The sequence below is a fragment of the Somniosus microcephalus genome, unplaced genomic scaffold, assembly GCF_052327205.1.
Source record: "Somniosus microcephalus isolate GS21.2 unplaced genomic scaffold, FLI_Smic_1.0 unresolved_chr7, whole genome shotgun sequence".
In the NCBI taxonomy this organism is placed as follows: domain Eukaryota; kingdom Metazoa; phylum Chordata; class Chondrichthyes; order Squaliformes; family Somniosidae; genus Somniosus; species Somniosus microcephalus.
In genome coordinates this window covers 8,989,707-9,002,559 of record NW_028225185.1, presented here as the reverse complement: position 1 = coordinate 9,002,559, position 12,853 = coordinate 8,989,707, and the positions used below count along the sequence as shown (strand labels likewise).

General features: G+C 45.0%; 1 protein-coding gene and 1 pseudogene across 1 annotated transcript in view; both read right to left on the bottom strand.

Moving 5' to 3' along the window:
• LOC147086455 (immunoglobulin gamma-1 heavy chain-like) overlaps positions 1 to 12,853 on the bottom strand; it is a 52,434-nt gene that overhangs the window by 21,774 nt on the left and 17,807 nt on the right. The window lies entirely within an intron of this gene.
• On the bottom strand, positions 7,430 to 12,660 carry LOC147086456 (Ig alpha chain C region-like; annotated as a pseudogene).

The following is a 12,853-nucleotide window of genomic DNA, read 5'->3' as shown; positions in this document are numbered from 1 at the left end:
AGTTCGGACTACTGAAAGACAAACGAAGACTGATTTCTGGAGCTTCATCACACAAAGAGTGATCAGCACAGGGAATGGTCCTCTGGGTAGGATGGTGTGAATGAAAACCCCTGGAGTCATTTAGGAAACAGTTTGGCTGCCCTGATGGGCGAGACGGTCAGAGCCTTTCTGGATTCCTGAGCTACGTTTGGCAGAAAGGCCTTTTCACCTGCAGTGACCTTGTGACAAGTGTCTCCAAGTACTCTTTGCAATATCTGTGCAGAATATTTTGACAGCAGAATTAATATTGGCCCAGAAATTCGGGTCTCCACGGGTGAGTACGCACGGGGTACTCGCCCGTAGCCCTGATGGAAGTGCCGGGTTCCTGCATGCACTGCGCATGCGCGGGAAACCGGCACTTCCGTTCCTCTGAACGAAGGGGTTCAGAGGTCGAACGCGTGCGTGGGGGAGGCTGCGCGTGTGCATCAAACTTACATTTTTTTTACAGGTTTCTCCGGGAGCGTAAGCCTGCAGAAGTTAGAAATGTAAAAAGCAGGCGTAAGGCCTGCTTTTTACAAGGTAAGTCATAGAGTCATAGAGTAATACAGCACAGATAGAGGCCCTTCGGCCCATCGTGTCCATGCCGGCCATCAAGCCCTGTCTAATCTAATCCCATATTCCAGCATTTGGCCCGTAGCCTTGTATGCTATGGCATTTCAAATGCTCATCCAAATGCTTCTTAAATGTTGTGAGGGTTTCTGCCTCCACAACCCTTTCAGGCAGTGAGTTCCAGACTCCAACCACCCTCTGGGTGAAAAAGTTCTTTCTCAAATCCCCTCTAAACCTCCCTCCCTTTACCTTGAATCTATGCCCCCTAGTTATTGACCCCTCTACTAAGGGGAAAAGCTCCTCAGCATCCATCCTATCTATGCCCCTCACAATTTTGTACACCTCAATCATGTCCTCCCTCAGCCTCCTCTGCTCCAAGGAAAACAAACCCAATCTGCCCAGTCTCTCTTCATAGCTGAAGCGCTCCAGCCCTGGTAACATCCTGGTGAACCTCCTCTGCACCCTCTCTAACGCGATCACATCTTTCCTGTAGTGTGGCGACCAGAACTGCACACAGTATTCCAGCTGTGGCCTAACCAGTGTTTTATACAGCTCCATCATAACCTCCTTGCTCTTATATTCTATGCCTCGGCTAATGAAGGCAAGTATCCCATATGCCTTTTTTACCACCTTATCCACCTGTTCCGCCGCCTTCAGGGATCTGTGTACCTGCACACCCAGATCCCTCTGACCCTCCGTCTTGCCTAGGGTCTTACCATTCATTGTGTATTCCCTTGCCTTGTTAGACCCCCCAAAGTGCATCACCTCGCACTTTTCCGGGTTAAATTCCATTTGCCACTGTTCCGCCCATCTGACCAACCCATCTATATCGTTCTGCAGACTGAGGCTACCCTCCTCGCTATTTACCACCCTACCAATTTTAGTATCATCCGCGAATTTACTGATCATACCCTTTACATTCATATCCAAGTCATTAATGTAGACCACAAACAGCAAGGGACCCAGCACCGATCCCTGTGGTACCCCACTGGCCACAGGTTTCCAGTCACAAAAACAACCTTCGACCATCACCCTCTGCCTTCTGCCACTAAGCCAGTTTTGTATCCAATGTGCCAAGGCACCCTGGATTCCATGGGCTCTTACCTTCTTGACCAGTCTCCTGTGCGGGACTTTATCGAAGGCCTTACTGAAATCCATGTATACCACATCCACTGCGTTACCCTCATCCACACACCTAGTCACCCCCTCAAAAAATTCAATCAAATTAGTCAGACATGATCTTCCCTTGACAAAGCCATGTTGACTATCCCTGATTAATCCTTGCCTCTCCAAGTGGAGACAAATTTTGTCCCTCAGGATTTTTTCCAGTAATTTTCCTACCACTGATGTTAGGCTCACTGGCCTGTAGTTCCCCGGTTTTTCCCTACTACCCTTCTTGAATAATGGTACTACATTAGCGGTTCTCCAGTCCTCTGGCACATCCCCTGTGGCCAGAGAGGTCCTGAATATATGTGTTAGAGCCCCCGCAATCTCCTCCTTTGCCTCACACAGCAGCCTGGGGTACATTTCATCGGGGCCTGGGGATTTATCCATTTTTAGGCCAGCTAAAACCGCCAATACCTCCTCCCTCTCGATGTTAATATGTTCGAGCATATCACAGTCCCCCCGCCCTATTTCTATGTCTACATCGTCCTTCTCCATAGTGAAAACAGATGCAAAAAATTCATTTAGAACCCCTCCTACATCTTCCGGCTCCACACACAGATTGCCACTTTTGTCCCTAATGGGCCCTATTTTTTCCCTAGTTATCCTTTTACCCTTAATATACTTATAAAACATCTTCGGATTTTCCTTTATTTTGCTCGCCAGTGTTATTTCATGGCCCCTCCTTGATCTCCTAATTTCTTTTTTAAGTATCCCCCTGCACTTTTTGTACTCCTCTAGGGCTTCCTCCGTCTTTAGCCTTTTGTATCTACCAAAAGCCCTCCTTTTTTTCCTAATCCATTCCCGTATATCCCCTGACATCCACGGTTCCCTGTGGTTTTTGGAACCACTCTTGACCTTTATGGGAACATGTTGCCCTGTGGTGTATTAATGAAAATTAATATTAATTAATATTAATACAGTGGTGTATTAATGAAAATTAAAACATTTTTTCCACAGGTTTATTATTTTTAAATACTTTAAAGCAAGGTAAGTTTATTTTTAGCCCCGTTAGAATATAAAATTATTTTTTTCAAAAATTTAAATTATTGTTTAAAATAGTAATTTCATGTAATTTGTAGTTTATTTTAAAAATGTGATTTTTTTTTACATTTATTTGAAGGTTTAGTGTTATTTTGGGGCCGTAGTATTTATAAGTCTTGACAGCACTTCCTGTCAGACTTATGAATGGAGCATTCCCTGCTCAGATTGGCTGCCAATGGCCCACGTGATCCCAGGGGATGCTTCGAACTAACTGCGCCCCTTGGATACGCAAGCACTGCACGCCGGCAGCTGGACCAGGCCCCGGATCGGAATTCCACGGGGCCCTACAGCTCAACGGCCGGCGCGCAAGGTAAGTGTAGGTCGGGGGCTTGCACCTGCGGGAAGCCTCCGACCCGAATATTCAGGGCCATTGTTAATTTCGGTAAGTTTCTATCCCCTCGGTACATGAATTACAAGAGATTCTCGATGAGATCAGAGCCTAATAACCAGCTCAATTATCCATTAATCACCACACCAACGGCCTCATACCCAGATTTTAAATTTATATGAAATCGAAGGTGTGCCCGAAATATATCACAGCATCTGGACCAAACAGCCTTTGAATTTTACTCTTATATTTGACAGAATTCCTAATGTGAAGACCGAATTGTGTTACTGCTGCGAATTATTAACATCGCCAGCAAATCGCTTTCAGTCACAGCCGAAGGGTTCTGCTTTACAAAGTTACAAAGTGTTCACAGCACAAAAACAGGCCATTCTGACCCACTGGTCAGTGCCGGTGTTTCTGCTCCACATGAGCCCTCTCCCACCCCTCCTCATCTTACCCCATCAGCATAACCTTCTATTCCTTTCTCCCTCGTGTGTTTATCTAGCTTCCCCTTGAATGCATCTATGCTATTCACCTCAACCACTCCCTGTGGTAGCGAGTTCCACATTCTCACCACTCTCTGGGTAAAGAAGTTTCTGCTGAACTCATTGTATTTAATGGTGACTATGTTATATGTATGGCCCCTAGTTCTGGTCACTTCACAAGTCAAAACAACTTCTCTTCCTATCAAACCCTTCCATAATCTTAAATGCCTCTATCAGGTCACTCCTCAGCCTTTTCTTTTCTAGTGAAAAGTGCCCCAGCCTGTTCATCCTTTCCTGATAGGTATAACCTCTCAGTTCTGTATCATCCTTGTACATCTTTTTTTGCACCTTCTCCAGTGCCTCTATATCATTTTTATAATATGGAGACCAGAATTGTAGACAGTGCTACAAGTGTGGTCTAACCAAGGTCTATGAAGACCGGAACTGTGCACAGTGCTCCAAGTGTGGTCTAACCAGGGTCTATGGAGACCAGATCTGTGCACAGTGCTCCACGTTTGGTCTAACCAATGTCTATGGAGACCTGAACTGTACACAGTGCTCCAAGCGTGGTCTAACCAATGTCAATGGAGACCAGACCTGTGCACAGTGCACCAGGTCTGGTCTAACCAAGGTCTATGGTGACCAAATCTGTGCACAGTGTTCCAAGTATGGTCTAACCAAGGTCTATGGCGACCAGAACTGTGCACAATGCTCCAAGTGTGGTCTAACCAAGGTTTATGGAGACCAGAACTGTGCACAATGCTCCAGTGTGGTCTAACCAAGGTATATGGAGACCAGAACTGTGCACAGTGCTCCAAGTGTGGTCTAACCAAGGTCTATGGAGACCAGAACTGTGCACAATGCTCCAGTGTGGTCTAACCAAGGTATATGGAGACCAGAACTGTGCACAGTGCTCCAAGTGTGGTCTAACCAAGGTCTATGGAGACCAGAACTGTGCACAATGCTCCAAGTGTGGTCTAACCAAGGTTTATGGAGACCAGAACTGTGCACAATGCTCCACGTGTGATCTAACCAAGGTATATAGAGACCAGAACTGTGCACAATGCTCCAGTGTGGTCTAACCAAGGTTTATGGAGACCAGAACTGTGCACAGTGCTCCAAGTGTGGTCTAACCAAGGTACATGGAGACCAGAATTGTGCACAGTGCTCCACGTGTGGTCTAACTAATGTTCGATACAAGTTTAACACAACTCTGCTTTTCAATTCTATCCCTCTAGAAATTAACCCCAGTGCTTTGGTTTGCTTGTTTTATTGGCCTTGTTAACCTGTGCCACTACTTTTAGTGATTTGTGTAACGGCACCCCAGACACTCTATCACATTTGAAAACGTATTTTCAAAGAATTAACAGACGGTGGCATAGTGGTTAGCACTGTTGCCTCACAGCGCCAGGGACCCGGGTTCGAATCCGGCCTCGGGTGACTGTCTGTGTGGAGTTTGCACATTCTCCCCGTGTTTGCGTGGGTTTCCTCCGGGTGCTCCGGTTTCCTCCCACAGTCCAAAGATGTGCGGGTTAGGTTGATTGGCTATGATATATTGACCCTTAGTGTTAGGGGGATTAAATACGTGGGGTTACGGGGATAGGGTGGGATATGTGTCGGTGCAGGCTCGATGGGCCGAAATGGCCTCTATCTGCACTGTGGGGTTTCTGTGATTTCTGTGACTAATAATGGGTAAAAGCAACCATACATTTGCTGACAAAACCACTTAACTATGTTGGCCCTGTAATTCCGGGCCCAACGCGTGAGTACAGACGGGGCACTGGCGCGTGGGCCCACACTTCATGCCGGTTTTCAGCATGCACAGCGCATGCACGGAAAACCGGCATTTCCTGTCCTCTGAACTAAGGCGTGCACCCAGGAGTCTGCGCGTGCGCGCTGAAATTCCGTTTTTTCCATAGGATTGCACGTGTGTATGTAAAAAGATGTAAGGACTTCATTCTTTAAGGCAAGTGGTCTATTACTTCAAATTATAACATTTTTTCCACAGCTTTATTGTTTTTAAGGACTGTACAGTAAAGTAAGTGTAGTTTTAGAGCCGATTTTTTAAAAAGTTATTTTTTTCAAAAATTTGATTAATTGTTTAAAATAGTGTTTTAACGTTATTTCTAGATCATTTAATTATTGGGATGTTTTTTTAAATTTTATTTAAAGTTAAACTACTCTTTTGGGCGCCCGTACTTTTCATGAGTTTGACAGTTCTTACTATCAAACTCATGAATGAAGTTTCCCCTCCCCTGATTGGCTGCACAGTGCTCATCTGATCCCAGCCGGCACATCGCACTAACTACGCCGCTGGGTCAGGTAAGCACAGCGCGCCGACATCGGAACCGGGCCTGTGACAGGAATCCCAAGCAGGCCCAGGCTTCAGATGTCATAGCGCCGGGTGAGTGCACATCGGGGGCTTGCACCGAACCTAATTTCTGGGCCATTATTAAAAAAGAGCAGATGGATTTAAAATAATCTACTTTCGATAGTAAATGTGACAGAGTTCACTCCCAGGACAGAACCAGTGAACATTCGGGGGCCATTTACATAAGAATATAAGAAATACGAGCAGGAATCTACCATTTGGGCCTTCGAGCCTGCTCTGCCATTCAATAAGATCATGGCTGATCTTCTACCTCATCTCCACTTTCCTGCACTATCCCCATATCCCTTGAGTCCCCTACTGTCCAAAAATCTATCGATCTCTGTCTTGAATATACTCAGCGACTGAGCCTCCAAAGCCCTATGGGGCAGAGATTTCCAAAGATTCACCAGCCTCTGAGTGAAGAAATTCCTCCTCATCTCAGTCCTAAATGGCCGACCCGGTATTCTGAGACTGTGACCCCTTGTTCTGGACCCCCCAGCCAGGGGAAACATGCTCCCTGCATCTACCCTGTCAAGCCCTGTAAGAATTTTATATGTTTCAATGACATCACTTCTCATTCTTCTAAACTCCAGCTTTAATATCAATGCAGCCTAAATCCCGAGGCAGTGCCTGAGCTGCCCAGTCGTTTTGAGAACCTCTTTTCAACCGCATAAATTTGCTCTATAAATGTGCATTGTAAATCGGCGTTAGAGATACACTGAGCGCATCTGGATTGAATGAACCAGGGGCTGGAATCACAAACACAATGCTGGAGTTTGAAAACCTATTTTATTGCGTTTGGAACTCGGACACTGATGCACTGTAAAGATTATTTGAATTATATCGTGCTCACATACAAAGACGCAAAATGTATCTAAAAACACTAATACAGGACAGGAAAAAAATGTCGATATTGAACTGAAACTGCAGGCGATGTGTCATCTTAAGAGTAGCGGACGATGTGTAAGAGCGACGTTAAATATGTTTAGAATTTCCGCTTTGGGACGAAATTTCCCATTTGCAAAATGCGCTTGAAATTGCGTTGGTTCTGTTCGGCGTTAAGACTCTCCAGTAGGCGATACGCCGGTTCTGCATTGGTCAGTCTCTCTTCCGAGTGAGGGTTAATTATTGATAAATGTGCATCAAGTCGGTCACAGAACGTGAGATCGCCGCAGTGAGACTCAGTGAAGGTAGCAATTAAACCCTTTAGCTGCACGCCACTGCTTCCAATAGTCGGATTTCTGCAGTGCTTTGGGACTTGAACCCGGCGTATCAAATTCTCTCGGAAGGGTTCACACCTCAGGGCTCTACTGCACTGGTTGGTCTTCTGAATGAGATTGACAATTTCCTGTCAATGGATCCCATAAGCACGCGGAAGCAGCACACAATTGAGGAAAAGCTGGCTTGAATTGTTACTGAGCAGCGTGTCTTACTGATCCCACAATGAGAGCAAAGCAGAGGCAACTTTCCACAACGCTTCATATCCGGCAGGCCCTCGCTTTCCTTTCCCGTCAAAGGGTCGTAACGGCGTTAAACGCCAGGTGGGCGTAAAGAGTCTATGAGAGCAAACAGAAACCATTATCATGGCCCACATCATCATCATAGGAACAGAGGGACAGGAGGAAGCCGTTCAGACCCTCGAGCACGTTCCTACATTCAGTCAGATCATGGCTGATCTGTATGTTAACTCCATCTACCCGCCTTATTTGCCTAACCCTTAATACACTTACCCAACAAGAACCTATTAAAAATCTCTCCGTTTTGGAATTTTCAATTGATCCCCAACCTCAACAAATTTTTGGGGGAGAGAGTTCCAGATTTCCACCACCCTTTGTGTGAAGAAGTGCTTCCCGACATCACCCCTGAACGGCCTGGCTCTAATTTAAGGTGACGCCCCTTCTTCCGGACTCCCCCCACCAGAGGAAATAGTTTTTCTCGATCTACCCCATCGAATCCTTTAATCATCGTAAACACCTCGATCAGATCACCCCTTAATATTCTATACTCGCGGGAATACAAGCCCGAGTCTGTGTAACCAGTCCTCATAATTTAACCCTTTTACCCCCGGGTATCACTCTGGTGAATCATCATTCTGCAATTTAAATTTCCAGATCTATATTTTTTAATCTACATTCGCAGTTTTACATTAAAGGAAAACAGAGATATCCTGTATTGCTCACTATGCAAAGATGTATAGACTCATTAACCATGAGTCTTGAACATTGGGTTAAAATCTGTGCAAGGTATCGACATGTGTTAAGCAAAAACAATTATTTTCATATCTACCTCCTTGTCTTGTGCACGTGGTCTCCAATCCGTCAATTTCTGATCGCTGTCCGTGTTGCCTGATATAAAGAGAAACTTAATCTCAGTCTAAATGAACACATTTCACACTGAACCGGCCCACTAACATGTAATGAGCCAATGACACAATAAATGGATTGATTGGGAGCGCCGGGGAGTTGGAGCGCCTCCCGACAACCGCTACCTGACCGCCGGTTCCTGCAGCTCCTTCCCGCGGCGACAATAACCATCAGCAGAAGGAGAAGCGCCACCGCCGAACTCCCGTAAAGCAGCAATCTGCAGCTGGCTTGTAGCGGGGGCTCTGAAGAAAGAACAAAACAACCTTTTATTGAAAAAATTCCCGTAACCCGAGCCTTCTGGTTCTTGCAGAAGGTTCAAGGAGGCCCACCACCACCTTCTCAGGACCACTAGGGATGGACAATCAATAACAGACTCACCAGCGTCACCAACATCACGAGAACAAATTAAAAATGTTGCTGAAAATCATTAGATAAGTGAAGGTAAAGATAGATAGATAGATAGATGGATAGAGAGAGAGAGATAGATAGATAGATAGATAGAGAGAGAGATAGATAGATAGGTAGATATATATATATATAGAGAGAGAGACAGACAGAGAGAGAGGCAGAGAGATAGATAGATAGATAGATAGATAGATAGATAGATAGATAGATAGATAGATAGATAGATAGATAGATAGATAGATAGATAGATAGATAGATAGATAGATAGATAGATAGATAGATAGATGATAGAGGGAATGAGTTAGAGAGAGAAATAGATAGTTAGACAAATAGATAGATAGATAGATAGATAGATAGATAGATAGATAGACAGACAGAAGGACAGACAGACAGACAGACAGACAAACAAACAAATAGACAGGCGCACAGACAGACAGAACCATATAACCATGAACCTATCGAAGGGTGGGGCACAGAAGGAGACTATGAGGCCCTCCATGTTTGTGCCGGCTCTTTGGTAGATGGATCCAAAACTAATCCCATTACCCGGCTCTCCCTCCATATTCCTGTATCAATCCAAAACAAACTCCAAAGCCCACACTGTCCCCTGGAATGCACCATTCCCAACACGTCGCCAATCCGAGGAATACACATTTACCCTACCTCCTTATTTCTTGTCTGTCATCTACCTTTCCATCAATGCTGCCACATCTCCTTTACACCATACCTCTAAAGTGTTTCCCAAAAGCCCTCTTAGCAACACCTTATCAAACGCCTTCTGGAAATCCATACACCTTACATCTAAAGCAATCCCATTAACTATCCAATCGGGCACTTCTACAAAAGTTCTATTAAATTTGTTAAACACGACTCCACTTTCACAAATGGGTGCTGGTTGTCCTTAACTAGCCCAGCCATTTAGAAATGCTCACCACTTTCAGTTCAAATTACGGATTCTAAGCTTTTGTCCGCAACACATCTGGTCTACGGTAACCCAAGTGACACCTTTCTCCTCTCTTAGATGAAACATTCGATAGAAACCGTTTGGGTAGGAAGACTAAGGAGGTCACCTACTCCTTGGAAAATAAGTGTCTAAATGGAGTAGAGGAGCAGAGGGCTCTGGAGGTACAGATACACAAATCACTAAAAGTAGCGACGCAGGTTAATAATGCCATAAAAAGGCAAACCAAGCACTGAGGCTCATATCTAGAGGGAAAGATTTGAAAAGCAGAGAAGATATTTTAAATTTCTATCGAACCTTGGATGTACCACACTTGGAATACTGTGAATATTTCTGGGCTCCATATTATAAAGAGGATATAGAGACACTGGAGAAGATACAAAGAGATTAACTAAGATGATATCAGAATTGAGACGTTATACCTATCAGGAAAGATTGAACAGGCTGGGGCTCTTTTCTCTACAACAGTGAAGACTGAGAGGTGACCTGACGGAGGACTTTAGATTATGAAAAGATTTACATAGGATTACATAGGATATACGGCACAGAAACAGCTCATTCGTCCCAACAAGTCCATGCCGGCGTTTATGATCCACTCGAGCCTCCTCCCGTCTTTCCTCATCTAAATCTATCAGCGTAACCCTCTATTCCCTTCTCCCTCATGTGTTTGTCCAGCCTCCCCCTTTAAATGCATCGCTACTATTGGCTCCAACCACTCCCTGTGGTAGCGAGTTCCACATTCACACCACTCTTTGGGTAAAGACGTTTCTCCTGAATTCCCTATTGAATTTCTTGGTGACTATCTTATATTGATGGCCTCTAGTTATGCTCTTCCCCACAAGTGGAAACATTCTCTCTCTATCTACTCTAATAAAACTTTTGACAGAGTGGACGTAGAGAAGATGTTTCCACTTGGCTGAGGGGAAAGACCAGACCTAGGCGCCATAAATATAAGATAGACACTATTAAAGCCAATGGGGAATTCAGGAGAAACTTCTTTACCCAGAGAGTGGTGAGAATGTGGAACTCGCTACCACAGGGAGTGGTTGAGGCGAATAGCACAGATGCATTTATGGGGAATCTAGATAAACACATGAGGGAAAAAGGAATAGATGGATATTGATGGGGTTATCATGAAGTAGGATGGGAGGGGACTCGTGTGGAGCATAAACACTGGCACATGTTAGGCCGGATGGCCTGTCTCTGTGCTGTACATACTGTGTAATACCGATACCTACATATAGGCATCGAGAGAGAAACTGATTAACTGGAAATGGCAGGTAAATGTTCCCATTTTACCCATGGACAGCTCAGACCGAGACATTCTCTCCCACCATATACCTAGGGCCTAGCTAGACAGATGGAGTTTATAATTCAGAAAGCTCAACGCTGCAATATTGAGAGAGATCAATGATTGTGTAATTCTACATGGACACGCAGAAAGGCAGCGACTTTGAATGTATAAAGTGATATTGCTAACAATTAACTTTTACATCAGGATTGAAGATATTAGTAAAGGGTCACTGCCAATAGTCACCTCTCTGAGATGAGACACTTTCACTGATCAGATCCCCAGTGGAGTTGATTGGAACGGCGCAAGTACAAACAGCGCCGCTGCTCCAAGTTTCCGCCGAGAGGCTGATGTGACTCCTGACAGTGAACGTCCCGGGTCTATTGTCCCGGAATCGCCCCGTCCCTCAGTAACCCGTCCGGAAACATTCCAGCGAATGGGAAGTGAATCGGGAGACGGGCTTTTCACCAAACACATCAATGGGACCCTTTCCAGAGAGGGAATTTCATCCGGCGGCGGAGTTAAGAGAAAGATTTCCGGAGACCCTGGGGAGTTTGGGGGGTTAAAATACTATTACTATTCGACGTAAATTCGTCGTTATTTATGATAAAATGAGTGAAACAAACGCAATTCTTACCTGCAATGAACAATTTCGAGCCGTTTCCGAATATAAAGGGCATTCCGCTAGATTTCATAACTGCGCAGTAATAGACCCCCGAATCATTCCTCTGGACATCTTTCACAACCAGAGAGTAAATACTGGATTCGTCATTAACTTGCCCGGAAAATCTTCCTTTAGGAGGCATGTCCTTCCACACGGTGTAAACCAGCTCTAGAGGCTCTCGGTGCTGCCGCTTATACCAGTGTACAGCTCCTGCTGCCAACCCACCCGTGTGACAATCTACCTTAAAGATACTTCCAACGGAGAGAGTCTCAACCGGCGGATTCTGGCCAAAAACTGCCTGAGAGACAATAACTGAGAGAACAGCATATTCACAAGAGGGTCTGTTACACGGCAGAAATAAACACCGATTCCTCTAAAGAAACGGGTACAGCAGTAAACTGTGAATAGGACCAACAGATCATTAATGATCATGGATTCTAATATCTAAATGAGTCAAATGCTGGGGGTTAAAATTAAGCCTGTAACAGGAGAAGGAACGAAAGGAAGAAAGAAAGAAATAAAGAGAGAAAGAAAGTAAAATATTTACAGCCAATTAAGTACTTTTATGAAGTGTAGTCACTGTTCTAATGTAGGAAACGCGGCTTCCAAATTGTGCACAGCAAGCTCCCATAAACTGCAATGTGATAATGACCAGGTAACCTGTGATGTTGATTGAGGAATGTAATATTGGCCCCAAGGACACCGGGCAGAACTCCCCAGCTCTCCTTCCAATAGTGGCCGTGGGATCTTTTACCTCCACCTGATAGGGCGGACGGGGCATCCGAAAAATGGAAAATATTGACATTTGTTCGAATTTCATTCGCCTGAGAAAATCCAGTCCTTCAACACAACACTAATATTACAGAATACAGCGCGCAATTTTCTACTTGTCTGTCTAGCTCAATGATATAACGCCAGAATTCCGCCATGAAGTAGAAGCACATAAGACTGACCTGGAAAGAGATGGAACAGCGCGCAGGGTGTTAAGAAGCTCATTGCCGGCGACCGAGGCCCTTGCTGTGAGCTGCACACTGAACACTGTGCTGGGATATCTTTGCGAGGGGCCCGGCTCGCAAGAGATGTGAAAGGCACACCTGCGGAAATTGCGTTTTAAAAATAGCAGGCTGGAAAATACAGCTCAATGTCAAGGCTCGCTGCGGGTTTCCGGTTGACACATTAAACGCCCACC